The sequence below is a fragment of the Temnothorax nylanderi genome, unplaced genomic scaffold (assembly GCF_030848795.1).
Source record: "Temnothorax nylanderi isolate EJ_2023f unplaced genomic scaffold, tnyl_v1.0 TNYL_tig0381_pilon, whole genome shotgun sequence".
In the NCBI taxonomy this organism is placed as follows: domain Eukaryota; kingdom Metazoa; phylum Arthropoda; class Insecta; order Hymenoptera; family Formicidae; genus Temnothorax; species Temnothorax nylanderi.
Window position 1 is genome coordinate 72,722 of NW_027249443.1, and position 23,910 is coordinate 96,631.

The 23,910-nt window shown below is 32.6% G+C and overlaps 1 long non-coding RNA gene across 4 annotated transcripts in view; it reads right to left on the reverse strand.

Annotated features, from left to right (window-relative positions):
* LOC139782015 (uncharacterized) overlaps positions 1 to 23,910 on the reverse strand; it is a 46,995-nt gene that overhangs the window by 17,877 nt on the left and 5,208 nt on the right. The window contains exons 2-3 of one of the 4 annotated variants that reach the window (XR_011720766.1): positions 8,104 to 8,242; positions 7,518 to 8,020 (exon numbers count right to left, since the gene is read on the reverse strand). The exons of the other annotated variants lie outside the window; for them this stretch is intronic. This is a non-coding gene — a long non-coding RNA (uncharacterized lncRNA). Of the gene's footprint in view, positions 1 to 7,517; positions 8,021 to 8,103; positions 8,243 to 23,910 lie in introns of those variants that run through there. 4 annotated transcript variants of the gene reach the window in all.

Sequence of the window (23,910 nt, forward strand, 5' to 3'; positions counted from 1 at the left end):
TTGTCAAACAAATATTGCATAACATTCCTTACACACAAGGAATCATTATACTACGTGGTCCACTTAACTCGAGCATCTGCAATATCTCACTTATTTTTTGTGAAACGAGAACTTATTTTTGATGATACAAAAGAATCTAAGGAAAAAGTTGCACCGTTCGAGAGGACAATTATGATGACAGAAAAATTTTTTTTTAAGATCATTTTTTTAGAGATATTTCGGAGACCTATGACAATTCAGAGAACTATGACAACATGATCTTCAAATGATCTAGAACATGAAAAATTATGTATGTTTGAAGAAAACAGAAAAGTCAAAATTTTATGCGTTTCAACACAAAAATTTAATTTGGGTTTAAGTGTTCAACATCTCATAACTTTAAAAATTATGTTTTTAAAAAATAGTGTTGAAAATTGAAATAAAAATATTTAATGCAAAAAACTTGGCGCTGCTAGAACTTGGAATATAATAAGATAATGAAAACAAATAACATTTTTAATTTAGACCTAAACATGATACACACGTATCGTATACGCTTATCATATTTATTTATTTATTGCGACTATACTTACAGTTAGTCTAGCAGTGCCAAGTTTTTTGTATTAAATATTTTTTTATTTTAATTAAATATTAGGTATATTCACTTAAATTTAAATTTAAATTTAAATATCTTCTATTATCTTGGTGGATTTAAAAATGCAATATTTTGTTCTAAGACTACGTTATTACTCATCCCTTGTGATCATAATAATCCTAAGTTTTCCATCTATAAAATTACGGGAAATAATTTCATTCTTTTTTCAAAATTCTTCTTTTCTATCGCTTACGTTCTCTCGCTCTCGCTCCCTCGCATACGTTCCCTCACTTTCACTCCTTCGCGCTTCGTTCACGCTTTCTCGCTCTCGCTCTTTCTTACTTTGGCTCGAATAGTTTCTCTTTTTCTATGAAACGCTACATGGTCTGATTGTGAGTCATCTAGTGATAGAAAGAAATATAAAATAATCTTCCTCCTGGCCTGATTTACCTGCTGGGTTGATAATAACACGCAAGCGATTCGTCGGAAATATTGCCTCTCATTGTCAGTCTTATATACGTGCCACGGTAGAGAAGTTTTCATAGGGACGTTGGCGATATTGTCAACAATTTCTTTCAATGTAGCAATAAAACTTTACTTACTAGTGCTGCATAGTGCCGAAAAAGTGAAAGGGACAATGCAGGTGATGATGATCTATCTTATATAATGAACGATCTACCTTAATGAAAAATTTACACATTTCGGACTTTGTATCGTAATATCTTTGCTCGTACACTCTTAAACATGTACCGCGTAGTATCTCCAAATTCGAGGTACAAATTTCTAAATTACAAATTTGTACCTCGAATTTGGAGATACTACGCGGTACATGCTTAAGAGTGTAGGACATGTAGACAAAAAATAAAAATATTTTTATTGTATAATTCAGAGTCAAACTATCGATTGAGCCTACTCGGAACTTCATTAGTTCAACCGTTATTGAGATTCGATAATCTAAGCGTCTCTCAACTCGATGGTTCGGTGTATAGATACATGGTTTGTGTCTTGCTGCGCTTAGACACTATACCGTGTCTCTTGATTTGTAATTTCTAGACGCACGCTTCTCTCATGCTTCGTCGCGCGCGTAGCAATTGCAATTGCCACATGACGTTGAACTGTCTCTTCTCGTCGAATCGTGCAGATGCAAGCTGATTCGCAGACCTTTATTAACCATGCAACCCTTAACATGGGTAAAATTTACCCAGACCAATTTTTAAAACGTTATCGTTCTTAAAATATGAAAGATTAGCAACACTACACAGGCTTATTATAGTTTATTAGTTTCTGTATTGGAAGACATGACTCAGCTGCTTTGTCACCTAAGCGTTCTCGACAAGGAAAACTGCAAAATTTTATTTGGGCAAATTTTACCCATGTTTAAAGTTTTCGTTCAAAAGTTTACTTTTAATTTTACCTCATATATAATAAATTATCTCTTTTCCATTTTTCTTAAATTTAAAACTTAGTTGTAGATTAAAGGTTTGTCCAAAAACGTGACTGTTCTGCTGATATAATATGATTCTTATATAATATAATCTAATACAATATAATATTAATATAAATAATATTAATATAATATAATATTAATATAATCTATTATTAATATAATATAATATTAATATAAGATAGGAATATAATATAACTTTGTCTTTTTATTTTGAACTAAAATGTCTTATTTTCTTATAATAAAACATTTTGAAATAGTAAAATAGAGTTATTCACTAAATAAACCTATAAAGTCCTATTCATCTTTTGTTCAAAAAGACCTATTTTCATTTCGTAAAAAAATATTTTTTTTCAACAAACAGCGATCTGCTCCTATAGATTTTCTCAAGAACTAATCTTTTTCTTTAAAATCTCGTTCTTCTCTCATTCTTTTATCGCTTATTGCTAAAAAGTTATAATTTCTTTAGAGAAAAGTGAATTTTAAAGAAACATGTTTCGTTTTTTATTATAACTTTTTTTTACTTTATTTAATCAAAAAAATATTAACAGAATTATCTTCCTCAATGTTTTCTACACAGATTAAAAAAAAACATTGAATTTCGATCATCGGATGTTATGAGCAAATGACAATGCAAGCTGGGTAAAATTTACTCATGTTTGGAGTTTACGTAAATTTTGGACGTTTAAAGTTTTCTTAATTATTATTTCATTAATTATTACAAAATGGTACAGGATTATTTGATTCAGTGCTCTATCTGCCTACAAAAAGTGATCCGCGAATTATGAGGTACTCTGTATATTACAGGTTATTGAATTGAATCCTGATACCAGCTACTACAATTTAATAATAAAAATATAGCTCTATATAAAAAATATCAAAATACCTTGAAATCTCGAAAGATATCCTTGAAAAAATTGTTTGTTTATCATAATATTTGTGTCTACGAAATAAATAATGTTTTCCTTTATTTGTTCGTATTATTAGAAATAAGTCAAATATTTAAGGTAATTAAGTTAGATGGGACATTTTTTATATACGAGGGATAGCCAGTAATTAATCATACAATCGAAATAGAAGAGGAAAGGAAATCATTGCTGCAAACCTCCTCTTCTTCCCCCTACTAATATTATCGCATCAAACATACTCCCATTTAGTTAGATTATATATTTGCACTTGTTCTCTGGAACGTTTTTATGTGTTTTGTACATTTAAAATGGATATATCAATTTCAAATCCTGCCAAACGAGCCGGAAATCCACTTGGGTCAAGAAGAAGAAGAAGAAGAAATCCTGCTAAGTGAAGCGTGTTCTATTATTCGATTTCTAAGTGCAAAAGAAAAAGCTCCTGCTAAAATTTACCAGTAAATTGTTGGTATGTATGATATTATAAATAGATAGAATGTGTGTGTGTAGCAAAGTAGGTAATGTGATTCACAAGAAAGAACAGATGTTTATGATAAACAAAAGACTAATCTAGGCTACCTTTGATCACCAATGATTTGATTCAAAAAATTGACGGAAGAACGTGCTGACAGGGATATAATGATTTATAACAAATTGCATTTTATGATCCTTGAAAAAATTATTCAAAGATTATTATACGTGACTGCATAAGCAGGCAGAGTCTATGACACCTGAATACAAAAACTCATACTTTCGCTCAATCAGTGAACTCTATACTCTACTGGAATGCTTAGTACTATGTTAAAAAATCGACCTGTGCACGGTAGAGGTAAAGAATAGGTAGATTAAGTATTAACTATTCCTTTAGTATAATTATAGTATATAACCTTTAGTATAACTTTAAGTATAACTATTCCTTTCACTGTGCCTAGTAATTTTTGATTGGTCAACGACTTTCTATGACTTTTTCTACAATCATCTGACTTTACTAACTTAATAAATCCTAGTATATGTGTAAATATCATTATATTATACTAAGGTAAAGATAAATTTAAACACATAATATAGGTATTTACTAATCCATTAATTACATTTTCTGATATAATATAATAATGTGATATACAAAGTGTGATAAATAGATATAACACTTCTTGTAAGCCAATGCAGGATTAAATTAAACTGAATAGAAAAAAATCTCTATTATTTCGTGATTTTCACAATAATTAATAAAAAATCAATTAATAATGATCTGCGAATGAGTGTGTATTCGCATGATTTAGTGGTAAATGTAAACGTATTGTGAGGAAGAAACAGCCCAGCATTGTTATATGCGCGGTGAGACATTGGGAAGAGTGCGCGTTTAGCAACCACAAATAATATGTAATCTTGATATATTAAAATGAGAGATTTATATTTAACATCTCTTACTTTACGAAGAAACAACGAGACAGATAAGCGTATAAAAGAAATGGTTAAGAAGACCATAAGTGCTATAAACCGAGTTTGAAGAATAGGACAAAGAGAGAATTTGTAGGGGATTTTAAGAGGCGAGTATGGATGATTCGATCACGTAGTAAAAAGTATTTTATGTATAGGGTGGAAAGAAATGTAAGGTGGTAAAGGATATCGGAATAACTATTAAATCACTAGAATTGGATTAGACGATGTTAGAATATAAGTATAATTAGGGAAGAAACAAAAAGACAAATAATGAGAATGGAGGCAGAAAAAAGCACTTAAATTTAAAGAAAAGATTAGAGAGAATTTGACTAATAAAATACTTGACAAATATTTAAAAAAATAGGAAAAAAATAGGAACAATTTTGGATTAATAGAAAAAAATTCAATTTCCGCACGCGCGCGTAGAAATAGAATGTCTAGGTAGAGGTGAAGAGATTAAGAGAGGAAGGGATTGGTCATGGGTAAGAGTTAATTGAGAGAGATATGAATATTTAAAAGCAAGTGTAGTTCAATAGGATAAAGAAATCTAGATATGGAAAAAAATTCGGAGAGCTATACACAATAAGAATTCCTGAATAGAAAATAAAGACAGAATGATTATCAGAAAACTATCACAAGATTTAGATATGGGAATGAAAAAATTAGTAGTAAGTTTTAATGAGGAAAAGAGAAGAATATCTGTGTGTGTAGGCTATGTCAAAACGAGGTTAACAATTTAGGCCGGTATTCATAGTCGGTTCTTATATTTAAGGCCATCTTAAGTACAATCTTAAGATGTCATTAACCAATCACAGAGCCGTATTAGCATCTTAAGATATTGCTTAAGACGGTCTTGAAATAAGATCTGATTATGAATACCGGCCTTAGAACATCTAGCAACAAGCAGAATTTCTTATTTCTTTTTGTATCAAGGAAATAAGAAGCAATACAGGTTTGGCGCAATTACTGGCGGAGAAAAAAGAGAAAATCAACTGGGTGAAGCAGATTAAAACAAGGAAAGAGAATAAAACTAAAGAAAACTAAAGAATTTTAGAATATGGAAAAAAAGAGCTATTCTAGAATAGCAAATCAATAATGTAAAAAAAATATGCCAATTATATATTCTTTTCGTAATAAAAATCTTTTGCTGCTTACAAATATTTCTTTGCCTAACAACGAGTTTCAAAAATAATGAAAACTTAATAATTTAATGACATGAAGAAGAAGTAAAATCACATAAGACATCAAGTATACAATGATAACTCTTTGTATATCGAGATGAATTCGACATATAATGCTTTGCCGCATAGTTCTTTGCAAATTTAAAATAGTGCACAAAAAACAAACTATATTTTTGAAATCTGTATAAATTCCCTTAAATAATAGAAATTAATTGCATACATATTGGGTTTGTCCACTAAACTAAATTGAAGACAATATACTTAATTCTCGCTTCGTGAGAGATAATTTGAAGTGCAAAAGATTAAATAAAAAAAATAACTTTTTTTGCAGCAAGCAAGTTAATCTCGTTGGAAATAAAGTTTATAAAGTTTTTATTTTTAAAATAAATAAAATTAGACTTTGCCCGATACTGATATACATATTCCACGCACCTGTTTTCTGACTACACGCACATATACACATACACATACACATTCGCATAAACACATATACGCGACACACATATGTTTATGTGCATGCACATGTGCGAATACAAACACGAAAAACGCCTGCATACACACAGACGTATACATCCATATACGTACATATGTATACATATATATATGTATGCATATATGTATAAAGTATAAACACACTAATTTACATATCTAACATACATCTTTACATAATGTTTGAATATTAAAATTTATCACTTTAATCGCGTTTTTTAATGTAATTTAGGTAACAATCAAATAAGTCACAAATTATATATTCTTGTAAAATATTTTTTTTATTACTTTTATTTTTTAAATATTATTAAAATGGTCATGCCTATTGCAAAGCATCGAAAAAACTTTCTGCATAAAAGGAACAAAGATCTCTTAGAAGAAAATATTTTTAATAATTGTTAATTTATTTATCTAGTGATTTTAGATAAACCGCCAGTATGTAATCTTTATGTGCCAAGCACATTAGCAAATTTGCAAACAATAAATCGTTAATTTTGCTTGTATTTATTATAAAAATAGCTATACGTACAAATGTAGTGCACGGTACATTTTTCTTTTTCGTTCGCACACTACCGCGTTCTCATTTCTCCTTGCAGCGCACGTGACGCTCATACAAACCTCTAGCCTGTGGCATCACTTATACGCCGTTCACTCTCTCTTTCGCTTGCTCACTATCGCGTTCTTATATCTCATTCGCACTTCGTCAGCATCGGCTGCAGCGGTGTTGGTGGCCGTTAAAGTCGTATTTGACATCCTATGCTATCTCGAGAAAATAATGACGATATATTTAAATGATATAGATCGAATAGAAAAATAAATACAAATATTAATAATTTCTGTGGCAAATACATCAATTGTTGTCACCATATAAATGCACCCAAAAATATTCCTACAATTGTTAGCCTGTTATTCCTACAATTGCATATATTTTGATCAAATGATTTCAGTTAAGAAAATATAAGTAATTATTGCTAAATTATGCCCGTCACTCCGATGAAGGATGCGTTCTGTAGCGTACGTCTCTTGCACAAGGTTGCACAAGATCTTTGTATATACTTATCACGAAACGTGTCTCTTGATACATATATGTACAAAATTATTCATTTTTGATCGATTTTTTAATATTTATACTGTTCTTAAAAGATAATGTATGTTTGGTCATTTCTGATAGCATCTCTAATCTTTCATTTGGTTAACGATTGATGTGTAAACGCGATTTCGATAATGTGATTTCCGGCATTCAACTGGTCGGGAGAAGAAAGGACGATATTAAATAAGGATGGAACGAAGCAGATATTCAAGACAAAGAGGATTTTAAATAAACTGGAAAGAGGTTAGCGGTTGGACAGCAGCTGGGAAGCAGACTTAACAACCGGCTGCTGGCTGGGCTCGCCACTTTGATCGTTTCTTAGTTAGAGTACATCACAGATGAGAAGAGGGTATATGCTGTTAATGTGCCGTAATAATCGAGAGACAATCTGACATATTTTTAACGCACATATATACTACTCAAAAATTGACAATACAATAAAATGCAATATCATGTTCGAACAAACTGTGTGTTATATGCATTATATCGAGCATAAAATACGATTTATATAATCTGTAATCTATTATTTCACATAAAGGCATTAAATTCTCATTATGATAATATTTTGTTGGTATAATATAGTTTTTAATGTATTCAGTAACTATTTTTAACTAATGTACAAAAAAGTTACAATTCAATCATCTATTATATTCTGCGTGCGATTTTAGATATATTGCAAACGGACGAGTACGAGAAGCGTAAAGCTTCCAGTCATTCCATGATATTTGAGTCAGTTAGTATAGTCGGACGAGATTACAATAGGATTTGCTGTAATATAGGCAAGACCGAAAAGGCAGTTTCGCGGTCAACCGCACGCCATCGGTGGCCACTGACAAAATCATGAAACACTTGTTGATCACCTCTGATAACCGTCCAAAAACCGTGACCGCTGTTATCCTGGAAAAGCATTGGTTGCATGGTTAGTTCGCACTACGTTGTAGTTTCAATACAATGCAAATGGAAGATACGTTTTCGCTTACGGTCGAAAAATCATATTATTGATAGTTTGATACAGGTTGGTTGAGAATTTATATCATGTTTACTTGTTACATCTTGTACATGTTATGTTGTTAAAACAGTGTATATAGACGTAATGTATATCAGTTGTTATATCACCTCCTGAAATATCAGTAAATAATGAACAATTTTTTCATTTTAACAACACTGCCTTCTTTTCTTGCGGTAACTAATATATCATTTGAGATTTGTAAACACAAAAAACTTCATAAACACAAGATAACAGTAAAATTTATAGCTCTTTAATTTAAAATCAATGTGAATATAAATAAAAAAGGTCAATGCAAATTAAAATAATTTTCTTTTTTTACGTTAATAAACATAGTTTATAAACATAAAAACGGTTAAAGAGAAAGAAAAAAAAAACAAAAAGTCAGGAAAAGTAACTAATAACACGTACAAAATGAAAATATAAAAGATAATAAAAAAAATTTTAACAAAGAGTTATTAATATAACATCATTTTATTAAAATTTATATATTAACTTTACACAATAAATGAGTAACAATACGACCGTACATGATACAATCAAATTACACTGAGAGAAAAAAAATAGTTACAGTTACTACAATTTCACTATAATTTTTAGTTATTTTCGATGCCAACTACATTTTTATAGTTATTTTAACAATGCAAATTATAGCTGACTCATACTACATTATTGTTGCCATAGCTTTAACATGCATTTATTCAACCATAATATGATTTTATACACTATTACCTGTGATTTATGTAATATGGTAAGTCGTACTATAAATATGTTGAAAATGACCATAATCGAAAAATCTATAGGTACATATAAGATTATTTTTACTAATATTATAGCAATAATAACTAAAACAATAAGAATCTCACCCATAATTATTTTACTATGCAATTATAGTCGCAAATACCAAATACTTTTCTCTCAGTGTAACAAGGGAAACGCCGTAATCGGTCAGGACTGGATCTTGATTGCCTATATTATTTTTTTGAGTGAATTTTACGTACAAGTGTTCTTCGAATTATTTGCTCTCAAGATATCCCGGTTCTGAATTTTTTGCTCGCGCGAAAGAAGTTTAAAAAACTTATATTTTATCAAGGTATAGTTAAATAGTATAATTAAAAATAGTAGAATAGAGTGGGGTAAAAGTGCGCGGCGGGTAAAAGTACGCAGTGCAGGTATATTTGTTTTTGTGTAAGTTAGGTTGGTAACACTAAGTTAATTTATAAGGTGACATGACTGACAATGAGTGGCGCCATATGTAATGACAGCCGATTTAATTGAACAGCATTGAAACTAACAAGGGAACGGTCGGAAGTGTCCCTACCCGATTTGGATGCGCTTTGGATATGTTGTTGAGCATAAAAAAATATTAGACATGTATTTTTTTTTGCTGCGTATCTCGACGTTTAGGGGTTGTAACAACCCCTCGAAAATAACGGATTTTATAGTTCTTTGCGAATATCTTCGAAAATATAAAGCGTAACGACAAAAAATTTGTACGAAATGTTTATGGCTTTTTGTGCTCTTTACAATGGCGTAATCAGAATTTTCAAATTTGTCACATTTTTTAATTTTACCCCACCCCCACCTATTATTTTTGCCAAATATAACAATTTTTCCAACGCAAATTTAAGAGCGTCAAATGCCAAATACATCCATGTGTATTTTTATTATGATACCATTATTCGATTTTTGGCAAGACGAGATGATATGTGGTATAGGCGTCGCGCTGTAGGTAGGTGTTGCGTTATTTCTGTTCAGTTGCGCCGTACGCTTACAAATTTTCATTTCAACTCCGGGATGACCGAAAGCGCTGATGCAAAGGCCAGCGCAAGGCACTGACAGCGAGAGGTTAACGCTATTTCGAGAGTCCTAGACTAGCAACGGAATGTCGACTCCGACAAATTGTAAGATCGGGCGGGCAGTCGCAAATCATAATCTGAACGAACACGTGCGTCACATTAACCGCTACAATAATATACTATCCCGGTTACGGCACAACAAAATCAACAACCAAATTCACGCATTTGAATATCATTTGCTTGTGTCATAATTCCGGAAAGCAAGCATTTCAGATCGTAAGTTTGAAGTGTAAAGAACTGTGTGTTGTACGCTGTCGTTTTGTGAACATGTAAGTGTATTTTTATTGTTAACTTTTATTGGTTTCTTACGCTTGTTACTTTTTCCTTTGATATTGAATATTTAATATAATTTTTTATTCAGCTCTTACTCAATTCTTTGCCAGTTTTGCCAGTGACTATATAATCTTTTGGGAGAGATGCACTTGGACACGGTACATTTGGACACGGTCATTTGCACACGATCAATCGGACACCGTTTATTTGGCCACGGTTTATTTGGACACCGTTTATTTGGACACGGTTCATTTGAACACGGTTCATTTGGACACGGTTCATTTGGACACCGTTCATTTAAACACGGTAATTTGGACACGATCAATTGAACACCGTTTATTTGGACACGGTTCATTTGGACACGGTTCATTTGGACACCGTTCATTTGGACACGGTGCATTTAGACAATGTTTATTTGGACACGGTGCATTTGGACACCGTTCATTTGGACACGATCATTTGGACACAATCAATTAGACACCGTTTATTTGGACACGGTTCATTAGGACACCGTTCATTTGGACACGGTGCATTTGGACACCGTTCATTTGGACACGATCATTCGGACACGATCAATTGGACACGGTTCATTTGGACACGGTTCAATTGGACACGGTTCGTTTGAACACCGTGTGTTTGGACACGGTTTATCTGGACACGAATCATCTGGACATCGTAAAAAATACGACCTGTGCAGTTGGACACCGTAAAAAATGCGGCCTGTGCATTTGGACACGAAAATGCGCGATCTGTGCAGATGGACACGAAAATGCGCGACTTGTGCAGTTGGACACCGAAATGCGCGACCTGTGCAGATGGACACGAAAATGATAGACATGTTAATCATAAATTATGTTAATATTGTTGCATCCTTACTCGTCAATATATCCTATATAATATATCAAAGTACATGCGTGAGCGGGGGGGGGGCCTCGTTCCCCCTGCACCCCCATGCACGCGCATTTCGGTGTCCAACTGCACAGGCCGCGCATTTTCGTGTCCATCTGTACAGGTCGCGCATTTTGGTGTCCAACTGCACAGGCCGCGCATTCTGGTGTCCAACTGCACAGGTCGCGTATTTCGGTGTCCAACTGCACAGGCCACGCATTCTGGTGTCCAACTGCACAGGTCGCGCATTTCGGTGTCCAACTGCACAGGCCGCATTTTTTACGGTGTCCAACTGCACAGGCCGTATTTTTTACGGTGTCCAGATAATCCGTGTCCAAATAAACCGTGTCCAAATAAACCGTGTCCAAATACACGGTGTCCAAACGAACCGTGTCCAAACGAACCGTGTCCAATTGAACCGTGTCCAAATGAACCGTGTCCAATTGAACCGTGTCCAAATGAACCGTGTCCAAATGAACGGTGTCCGAATGCCCCGTGTCCAAATGAACGGTGTCCAAATGAACCGTGTCCAAATAAACGGTGTCCAATTGATCGTGTCCAAATGACCGTGTTTACATGAACGGTGTCCAAATGAACCGTGTCCAAATGAACCGTGTCCAAATGAACGGTGTCCAAATAAACCGTGACCAAATAAACGGTGTCCGATTGATCGTGTTTAAATGACCGTGTCCAAATGTACCGTGTCCAAGTGCATCTCTCCCAAAAGATTATATAGTCACTGGCAAAACTGGCAAAAAATTGAGTAAGAGCTGAATAAAAAATTATATTAAATATTCAATATCAAAGGAAAAAGTAACAAGCGTAAGAAACCAATAAAAGTTAACAATAAAAATACACTTACATGTTCACAAAACGACAGCGTACAACACACAGTTCTTTACACTTCAAACTTACGATCTGAAATGCTTGCTTTCCGGAATTATGACACAAGCAAATGATATTCAAATGCGTGAATTTGGTTGTTGATTTTGTTGTGCCGTAACCGGGATAGTATATTATTGTAGCGGTTAATGTGACGCACGTGTTCGTTCAGATTATGATTTGCGACTGCCCGCCCGATCTTACAATTTGTCGGAGTCGACATTCCGTTGCTAGTCTAGGACTCTCGAAATAGCGTTAACCTCTCGCTGTCAGTACCTTGCGCTGGCCTTTGCATCAGCGCTTTCGGTCATCCCGGAGTTGAAATGGAAATTTTTAAGCGTACGGCGCAACTGAACATAAATAACGCAAAACCTACCTACAGCGCGACGCCTATACCACATATCATCTCGTCTTGCCAAAAATCGAATAATGGTATCATAATAAAAATACACATGGATGTATTTGGCATTTGACGCTCTTAAATTTGCGTTGGAAAAACTGTTATATTTGGCAAAAATAATAGGTGGGGGTGGGGTTAAATTAAAAAATGTTACAAATTTGAAAAATCTGATTACGCCATTGTAAAGAGCACAAAAAGCCATAAACATTTCGTACAAATTTTTTGTCGTTACGCCTTATATTTTCGAAGATATTCGCAAAAAACTATAAAATCCGTTATTTTCGAGGGGTTGTTTCAACCCCTAAACGTCGAGATACGCAGCAAAAAAAAATACGTGTCTAATATTTTTTGATGCTCAACAACATATCCAAAGCGCATCCAAATCGGGTAGGGACACTTCCGACCGTTCCCTTGTAAGAGGTAAGTTTTATTTTTTATTTTTTGATGTAATATTTTAATTTTTTCCAAACTGTATTTCATAAGTAGAAATAAACTTAAGTAAATTATCGACAAGACAGTTTGATTAACTCGTTTCTGGCATGTGTTATGCTATATAGTAGATATTTCAAATTGTTGTCCGTAGACAGTAACGCTTACTGGTAATTTTAAAAGTGTTTTGTGGGGCAAAAGTGCGCATATCATGGTGGGGCAAAAGTTCGCACTTGATATCCGAAATTAACTCTAAGGTCCAGTTCCACAAACGTCGGTTAACTTTTAACCTTAGGCTAACTCACTTTTCGTCTTTTTCTAAGAGGCATGAGACACTTTTTAATTACCGGTTAATAGCGTTACTATCTAACAATTTGAAATGTCTAATATAGCATGACACACGCCAGAAACGAGTTAAAGGGTAACGCCACTCTAGAGTCCCAAAAAAGCCAATTTTTGATAATTTTTTTCAGAAATACAATAATCATAAATGAAAATCGGTTTAATTCTATTTATTATCTATATATTAAAGTATAAAAAAAAATTTTTATTAATTTTTTATTGACAAAATGGCGGCGCCAGAGCCATTGATCCAAAGTGCCTTTTTGCGGAAGTCGTCCAACGGGCGGAATCGAAGCTCCTATAATTTCTAAGCTGGAACAAAAATTCAAAAATTTTTGAAAAATATATAAGATTTTCTATAGAAGTACCTATGGGAATTGCGAAATATCATTTTTTGTAAGAATGGTGCATGTTGGAAAAAAAAGTTTTGTTCAACTTATCGCAAAATCCATAGGTACTTCTATAGAAAATCTTATATATTTTTCAAAAATCTTTGAATTTTTGTTCCAGCTCAGAAATTATAGGAGCTTCGATTCCGCCCGTTGGACGACTTGGCACTTTGGATCAATGGCTCTGGCGCCGCCATTTTGTCAATAAAAAATTAATAAAAATTTTTTTTTATACTTTAATATATAGATAATAAATAGAATTAAACCGATTTTTATTTATGATTATTGTATTTCTGAAAAAAATTATCAAAAATTGGCTTTTTTGGGACTCTAGAGTGGCGTTACCCCTTAATCAAAATGTCTTGTCAATTTACTTAAGTTTATTTCTACTTATGAAATACAGTTTGGAAGAAATCAAAATGTTACATCAAAAAGCTAAAAAATGAAACTTACCTACCTCATATAACGTTTTCGATTTGTTGACTCGACCCGACTCGAGTCACATTAAAAGTTCGGAAAAATGATAATAAAATATGATAATATGCCGCCATAATGCTAAGAATATGTGATGGAAGTTAAGAAACGCTTTCTGTCATAATAGTTTAGAGTCATCGAGTTTCAAACTAAACTTTCGATCTGACCTGAGTCGGGTCGAGTGAACAAATCGAAAATACTAATAATTTCAACGCTGTTCAGTCGAATCGACTGTCATACGGCGCCACTCAGTCATGACAGTTTACGAATTAACTTAGTGTTGCCAATCTAACTTACACGAAAACAAATATATCTGCATTGCGCACTTTTGCCCCACCGCCACCGGTGGGGCAAAAGTGCGTTTTTGTAATCAGTTCAAGAAAAGTTTATTACATGGAATGTATTCAAAATATATACATAAATCCTAGTGAACTTTGAAAGAGAATGTTTAAAGATTTTACAGTTCAAATTTCAAGATTCTAGCTATATCTCAACGGTAGATATATATGGGATCAAAATCTAAGTGCGTATTTTTGCCCCACTCTACTCTATATACAGGAACATACAAAGCAAAAAATTAAAAATACTTAAATAATTTGCTATTTTTTTGCTAATTTTTACTTTCAAAAATATTTTTTTGCTAACAGAAAATAAATAAATAAATTATGTACATAAATATAACGTATTTAGTTAAAATATTAACATACAATTATTCCTGCAACTAATAGAGATATAAAAAAAATAAAAAACAAGATATTTTAAACATCAGACTTATATAATAAATAAAATATAAATTTTTCAAACTTGTATCGCGAGCAAAAATTCAAATGGATATCTTAAGAGCAAATAATTCAAGGAACATCCTGATTCTATAATAATGCGAGCAACTAATTTCTTTAAATTAAAATGCGCTTTACTCTTGAGCGCCGCATTTTGTTCTTGGTATCTTCTTAAAAGCTGGAGCAAAAAAATTACTTTTGAAAGCAAAAAATTAGCAAATTATAATTCTATATATAATTTATCGTGTTCTGATAATTTGGCTTAGATAGCTTAATATACCTAGGTCTCGATAAGCCAGTTTTTAACGAAACATAGATACCTACTGTTTTTAGCGTTGTTTTTAACGGCTAGAATAACAAAATTGTGAATAAAACAATTAATGAGCACTACAATACGTCTTTGTTTTTCACTTTCCAGCTTTTTTTCTTTATGACTGTGCTAGCTTTAGTTTCAAGCTAGCACAGCCATTGTGCCATTAGCAAATCGGCTGGAGCAAAAAATCGAGAATAGAGCAATTTATTAGCAAAAAAAGATAGCAATTAATTTTTATATAAGTCGCATTCGATTGTGCTGAAATGGCTGTGCAAGCTTAATAGACGTGTTTATGAGACTATTTATAAAAATTTATAAAAAGAATTACACACAGATTATAAAATATATATTAAAACAGTACCTACTCATTTTATTTTAAGTTTTTATTTCTCAAAAATAAAAGTTGGAAGGGAGGGAGGAAAGGAAGGGGAGGAAGGGAGAGAGAGGGGGAGGGAGAGGGGGAGGGGGAGAGAGAGACAGACAGACAGACAGAGACAGAGAGAGAGGTTGGAAAGTCTCGCGGTCGATGATGATGAGGATTTTTCTTAAAAATTTACAATTTGGAGTTTGTGTTGTGACATCTCCATTTTCACGGAAAAAAAAACTATACTTTTTTATTATATAAATTAAATTCCAGCTATCAATTGAGTACAGTTAGAACTCAATCGTTCAGCCGTTAATGAGATACAGAAATATGATCCAGGTTCATCTCGGGACTTCGCGTATAATCTATATCTATATCCACGGTTCGTCTCGCCATCGTTCTACGCGACTTCACTGCGTGTGAACTTGGCGCAAGAATTTAAAACTACCGCGTATCTCTTGATAAGCGAGCACAAGAACGTCGCATAAAAATCTCGCGTGTTATACATAAATTATGTAATTATCACATACACAAGCGCGCTTTTGCCAGTATTTCATATAGGTAATTCTTTTCGTATTGCGCATTTCGCAAAATGCAATGGAAATGAAATGTCTACGAAAATACATCAAGAACAATTATTGTTTAAAATCAAACTCTGCTTTAAAATTGCAGTCTACTATTCCCTATGCTATACTTTTATTCTTTTTATGTTTTCACGTAATGCTTTATTTTATTTGCAGCACGGAAATTATATAGAGGCATGAGATTACAAGCTTATCGGGCAGTAATAGAACCGTCTTGCGCTTGAAAAATTAATTATCAAGTTATCGCAACTCTGATAATAGAAAAATAATTCAATCGTGTTCTATCAAGCAAGATGCCCAATAACTGTACCTATCGAAGAATTGTAGTTTTGGGATTTGCGTACATATATATAGGGTGTCTATTCTAATCTTTAGAAAAAAATTCAAGCTTTCGAGAACAAGAATTTTCTGTCAAATTATCCATTTTGTTGAAATTTATTAGACAAAATTAGAGCTCTTTTAAATAAAAATTTTAAATAAATTGGATTATTATCTAGTCTTTTTAGTTCTATTTCCCTATATTCGCACGATCATTAGGAACAAAAGTAAGACCTATTTATTTCAAATATTTGATCTAAAAAGTAAGTTTAAAAAAAAGTGGAGAAATTTTCATCATCTTTTATTACATAAGTATTTTACATTACATAAAAGTTTCACCTTTTTACAACAAGAAAATAGAACTTATCACAAAAATAAAGGAAGTGTTCATTCTTATATATTAAAGCAAATGTTGAACGTTTCATTTGCACATTTTTAATATACATATTAGAGTAAGAAATAACTTATGCACGTACGCGCGCACATCCCATACAGCACAAAAGGTTTACAAAAAATATTTCTAAATATTTCTATAAAAATATTGCGAGAAACATTTTAAAATAGTTTTAGGAATATTTTAAAATGGTTTAAAAACCTTTTGTGGTTTTTTAAGAATATTTTAAGAATCTTTTAAAAATATTTTTAAAATTGTTCTTTTTTATCACCCAGGCAAAATTTTCTTAAATATTTGAAATATATTTTTGAAATATTAATTCAAATCTACATATTTATTGTATCATAATCTTGTTCCAAAATATTTAAAAAAATATTTTTATTCCTTATTGGTTTTATAATCCTTTTTCAAATATTTTTAAAAATATTTTTGAAATATTATGAAATATTCTTAATTAAGAAAGATGCATGCAAGGTAGTACATCTTTCCGTGCTAGTTCGCAACGACGCCGCTAGGCGGCGCATAATGGCAAGACTAACTCGCAAATAAATTTCAGTTGGGATCTAATATAAGCAGGCCTCCGGCAAAGCAAAATCACATCATTCGCGACACATCTTCGCCAGCAATACAACGCAAGACTTACCCAACACCACACACACACTGCGATGCTATAAATATACAAAATATTTTCCAAAGTAAGATGTAAAGATGTGTATTTTTCAAGTATTAAAAAAATCTTTCAAACGTGAAACAATTATTGCTGATTGGGTCAAACATATTTTATTTTTTGAAGCAATATTTCTAAAAGATTTTACAAGTATTATTAAATATATTTATTTGTAATCTTTGAAAAATATTTTTAAAAATATTTTTCTGACATGATCTGGCGGACATAGAAACATTCTAAAAATATTTTTGTAAATTACTTTAATCTTCCTAAAAAATATTTTTAAAATATTTTAAAAATATTTTGTGCTGTATGGGATATAGCCTTATACCAAACTAGCTGGTTACCCGGGCTTCGCCCCGGAGGACATATGTAATAAGACACGCAAATAGTCTCTCTCTCTCTCTCTCTCTCTCTCTCTCTCTCTCTCTCTCTCTCTCTCTCTCTCTCTCTCTCTCTCTCTCTCTCTCTCTCTCTCTCTCTCTCTCTCTCTCTCTCTCTCTCTCTCTCTCTCTCTCTCTCTCTCTCTCTCTCTCTCTCTCTCTCTCTCTCTCTCTCTCTCTCTCTCTCTCTCTCTCTCTCTCTCTCTCTCCCTCTCTCTCTCCCTCTCTCTCTCTCTCTCTCTCTTTCTCTCCCTCCCTCCCTCTCTCGATTATTTCCCGAAAAATTAGAAAAATTAAAAAAACCGGTTTCCAAAAAGATTGGTAACAAAAACTGTACACATCATGACGCTCCCCGTAAAATTCTATCCCTACTTCATATACAATTCTTTAAAATTCTGTCAATTAATTCCCAAAAAATTGAAAAAATTTCGGTACCGGCTTCCAAAAAGATCGGTAACGAAAAATTATACACTTTATAACACTCACCGGAAAATTCTACCCCTGTTTGATCTATAATTCTTTAAGATTCGGTCAATTATTTCCCGAAAAATTAGAAAAACCGGTTTCCAGAAAATCGGTAACAAAAAATTATACACATAGTGGCACTCCCCGGAAAATTATATCCCTATTTCATATACTTTTGGTAGAAATTTGATCTATAATTCTTTGAGATTCGGTGAATTATTTCCCGAAAAATTAGAAAAATAAAAAAAACCGGTTTCCAGGAAATCAGTAACAAAAAACCATACACATAGTGGCACTCCCCGGAAAATTCTACCCCTATTTCATATACTTTTGGTAAAAATTCGATTCAGGGGTTTGGGCTGGGCGTTGATGAGTGAGTGAATGAGTCAGGACATCTTCCTTTATATATATAGATTAAGAAAGTATTTCAAATCTAAATCTCTTTTCTTATTTCCTTAAGTTACAATACCTTTAAAATCAATCAACTAATCTTTCTTATAAATAAATAAATTATAAATTCGTTCTTATTAATATATTGAACACACACATACACACACAAATTATTAGATTATACATTAATAAGAAAATCCGATCAACAATACAAAATCTTTAAAATACGAGACATCCGCGGAATGGATTAAAAGTGCGAAAATTGTGTGTCTGTGTGTGTGTGTGTGTGTGTGTGTGCGTGCGCGTGGGCGTGCGCGTCGCGTGAGCGTGTGCGTGTGCGTGTGCGTGTGCGTGTGCGTGTGCGTGTGCGTGTGCGTGTGCGTGTGCGTGTGCGTGTGCGTGTGCGTGTGCGTGTGTGTGTGTGTGTGTGTGTGAGCGCGCGCGCGTGCGCGTGTGCGTGTGCGTGCGTGTGTGTGTGTGTGTGTGTGTGTGTGTGTGTGTGTGTGTGTGTGTGTGTGTGTGTGTGTGTGTGTCCAATCTCCAGATAAACTTTTTTCAATGTACCTAATGCTACCAACAAACTATTTTAAATCTCAAATCAAGACAAAATTTATTTAAAATCTAAATACAATTATTTAAAAATTAAAAAATCTCACATGGAATTTACAGTATTTTGATATTAAAAAATATAGTACTTACTTTTTAGTACAAAGTGAAAACAACCTGAGTTCCGATAAAATTCCTTAAAAATTCTCTAATTTCTATGAGTAATAAAATTTTTGATAATTCAAGTTTTTTTAAACGTTTCCAAAAGATACATTGGTACAATAGACGATGTCAGGAAAAGAAATAATTCGTAAGGCACAAACAGAAGAGATTGTGGAGCGTGACATGATGTAGCGTAGACGACAAATCGTTAAAATTTTTCAAATCGCTGCATCGTATCTATGAAAGCAACTTTTTAAATTTGTATTTTAATAGGATATCATAAAATAAAATAATCACTTTTCGAAGTACTTTATTCTACAAAATTGTAGAATAAACTCATAGTAGGTAGGGGAGACCGGGGCAAAGTCGTCACCGGGGCGGAATCGTCATTGCAATTATCTCGAAATCTGTATGTTGTGTGAACTTGCCATTAATAAACGCGGCTTATGGTGCCCACGTGACCAACGGAGTTTAGTGAGGTTATGTGCCATGTTGTGATTCTTAAGGCCTTTACACATAAAATCGCGTAAGGACATAAACGTAAGCGTAAGAAAATCGACCAATCCTAATCAAGTATTGTGCTGTCCGTAATCCCAGTAGGGAAAAATACTCGATTGAGATTGAACGATTTTCTTACGCTTACGTTTTACGTTCTTACGGCATTTTATGTGTGAAGGCCTTTATCGAGGCAAACGTGTTTTCGGAGGTCGAAAGTAAAATTTTTTGCGCGTCGAAAATTTGTAATATCTTAAATATCATTGTCTCCGGATCTCAAAGTAAGTGATTCTAAAGAGTAATGCATGCTGAACACGAATCCAGTTAAGTTTTTTTATTTTTATTGATTTCTAATATTTTATGAGCGACCAAACTTGAAACTTGTGTCTGGGGCGAAGTCGTTACCAAGCCATAGCATGGAGGTTTCCGGCGAAAATCAAAGCCAAAGAAGCAGCAGTGGTCGGATTCCGGCGAGAACTTGGATAATATGTGCTGCGTGTGCTCAGAGATGATAGAATAGAGCTGACGAGAAACAGTGCATTTCGTGCGAGGGCACATAAGTGTAGGGCACATAAGTGTGTGCGCTTTTCTTGTAATTATTTTCCGCCATCGTGTTTTTAATTAATGTTTCCATTTCTCTATTAAAAAATAATTAATAAAATGTATCCTATTATTTTTCATGATCGGAATTATGAATTTTCATTTAAAATTCAGTCCTAGAATGAAGTAACGACTCCGCCCCGGCAATTTTGACATTTCAATTTTTGCACCTTTGTCGTTTTCACTTTATACCAGTTGAACAAAGCGACGTAGACCAAAAATGTCCGTATAAATTTTGTAGCCAAGGGTTCACTCTTTACAACGGTATACCATATTTTACTAAAATTATTAGTTTTGTTGTTAAAAATCGGCACCGAAAAAATAGTGACGACTTCGCCCCGGTCTCTCCTACTCGAGCCGGCATGCCTCGTATTATTAAATTAAATTATTATATTCGATTATTGATACTTATATTGTGTTTTTGAACACGCTTGTTTGCTGCGATCGATTCGTTACCGTTCAAAGATTAATAAGATTGGTTTGATCGCCTTTCAATATTCTTTCACAAGTGATATATGTATTTATATAAATCACGCTAGATGATCATAATGTCATTTTTCGCAATATGCTCCAAAAATCAAATCCGACTAATTAAAAAGATTATAAGAAAAGCCACGACGAGCAAATATAAATTAGATTCTTCTATTAAATTTTACTAAATTGGTTAATCAAATATGGCATCACGAATGTGACAAGCCTGTGGTTCAATAAATTCATTTTCTTTGAAAAGACGAAAGAATTTATTGATATAAAAATTACTGAAAGAATCTATTCTTTTACATTGAATTTGTTATAAAATTCAGGTAAAATTTTGTAATGGTGCAACTTTGATAAATACTTGTATCATAATATAAATCGATTACAAGTTGTATGTTTTCTTATAATCATTTTTAGAATTATCAAATAAAAAATCGATATAACTGAGCAGCTTTCTTGTTTTTTTCGAAAAAGATAGTGCTATGAAATTATTTGATGATTTAACCTTTAACCGAATGATATCAGTCGTGTTAATGTAAGTTGAGAAAATAACATGTATTGTTATTTCCTTAATATGCCGCATTTACTTCGGAAATAAAATTTTAATTAAAATTGAGATCATACAATTGAGGTATATGTATACAGCAGAAATTTCGCGAAAGGAATTCAATTATTAATAAACAGCAAAACTAAATGACTTGGTAAGAGATAATAGAGTATATAATTATTAGAGTAGATAATAATAAAGTAGATAATTACTTATTGCCTCGCGCGTAATCACGCGACTGAAAATAACGTAGTTGATGCGATGTATTGGCTACGCATTTTAATGTTTTATTATTCGCATTAGCAGGGAATTAGTTTTTGAAACATGTATCTCGAATGATGCGTATGGCATTTGAAGGAGAGGGCTTCACAAGCGAGCTTTTTCAAAAAAACTTTATAATCTGAATATGTTTTCTTTTGTTAATTATCGAATATATTAGTTATTTTTCTTTCACTGATACATATCTTGACTATGTTAGATACACAAAGCCATAATGGGAATTATGGAGCTCTCTGGGTATACAAATCAATTTCGATCGAATAGCATTCTGTATGTAGCACAAACCGGAAGGAATATATTGCAAGCGCGTTTCCTGCTTCCTTGGTCGCGATTCCAGATCCGAGCTCTCCTTGCATTTCCTCCTCCACCTGCCAAAACCAGTCGGTGAAACTTTAATGCGACAAAGTTTTCGAACTTGCCATATCTCGGTTCAAACGAATCCTCTTTGATAATTTACTCGGCGCCGCCTCGCACGCGCGAATATCCCACCTTTGATTCACATGAATAAAACTACTTAGGCACGCAATTTCACAATTGAAATTGTTTGTAAAAATTTATGGATAATAAGACTACTTATTTCAAGAGAACACTTTCTCATAACAAAAGTTAAAAAAACGGACATGTTGTATATGTTAATAATCTTCATAATTCTTTTATGTAAAAAAATTCTTCGTTTGTAATATAATTGCATTATATACAGGGTGAGTCATTTTAATTTGCCCACTTCAAAAACTTTTTCATTTTTGATTGTAGAAAAAATGCTTCAGACAAAAGTTGTTTGGTTTGAAGGGGGACACATGATTCTTACGTGAATCATGTCATAAATGTCGTCGTTTTCAAGAAATTTTAAAGGCGACTAATTTCTTAAATGGAACCTGATTTTTTTCTTAGATAAAAGTTGTAGATCTCATCGAGACGTTTTCAAAACACTATAATAAGGCTCTCTTTCGTTAAGGATTTCCTGATGAGATATTTTAAATTTTGTCATAATATTTTTAATATAAAATATGAAATATCTCGTGTTCTCGTAAAATATTAATTCACTTTTCGATTAATTTACCTTGATACTTTTATATGTAGAATAATGAAAGAAATAGATTGTTTTAAAAAAAGAACATAAAAAATTATTTTAAAAAGTTCGATTGCATTTTGTAAATGCATTCAATTGTGCAAAATTGCAAATGTAAAAATTAATTTTATTGTATATTTATTTCCTTTTATTATTCTATGTACAAAAGTGTCAAGGTAAAATAATCGCAAAGTGAACCTACTTTGCGAGATATTTCATATTTTATAGTAAAAATATGACAAAATGTAAAATATCTCAGGAAATCTTTAACAAAAAAGAGCTTTATTATAGTATTTTGAAAACGTTTTTACAATTTTTATTTCAAGGGAAAAATCAAGTTTCAATTAAGAAATTAGTCGCCTTTAAAATTTCTTGAAAATGACGACATGATTTACGTAAGAATCACGCGTCTCCCTTCAAACTAAACAACTTTTGTTTGAAGCATTTTTTTCTACAATCAAAAATAAAAAAGTTTTGGGAGTGCGTAAATTAAAATAACTCACCCTGTATAATTATGGTATTATGCATGACTTTAAAAATCAAATTAAAGTGCAACATATTGAAATATGCAATTGTAGTAATTAGTAATCGTGTATTTCATAAATCATATTAATTGTAATATGCGCAAATATTTATTATAGTATAATAAATGAAAAAAATATATAGTTAGGAATAGGACCAATATACGAGCATTAATCGATGTTACAACAATTTTAACTTGTATCCATATTTATTAAATTGACGTTTCGTACCGTACTCGGACTTCTTCAAAATTGTCAATTAAGCGAATAATTAATTACTAACATATATCTGGGTCAAAACAACAATCAATTAAGCATGAAGACGCGCCACAATTACATAGTCAAAACTTAAAATTATAAAACGCTTTTTTCTCAAGTCAGTCATGCTCCAATTAAATTTCCGTTTTAATCAGTATATCGTCGTCCCGTGGAGACCCATGCAAGTTCACGATTTTGAAAGGTACCATGCATTTCTGGACCATTTAGTGGCAA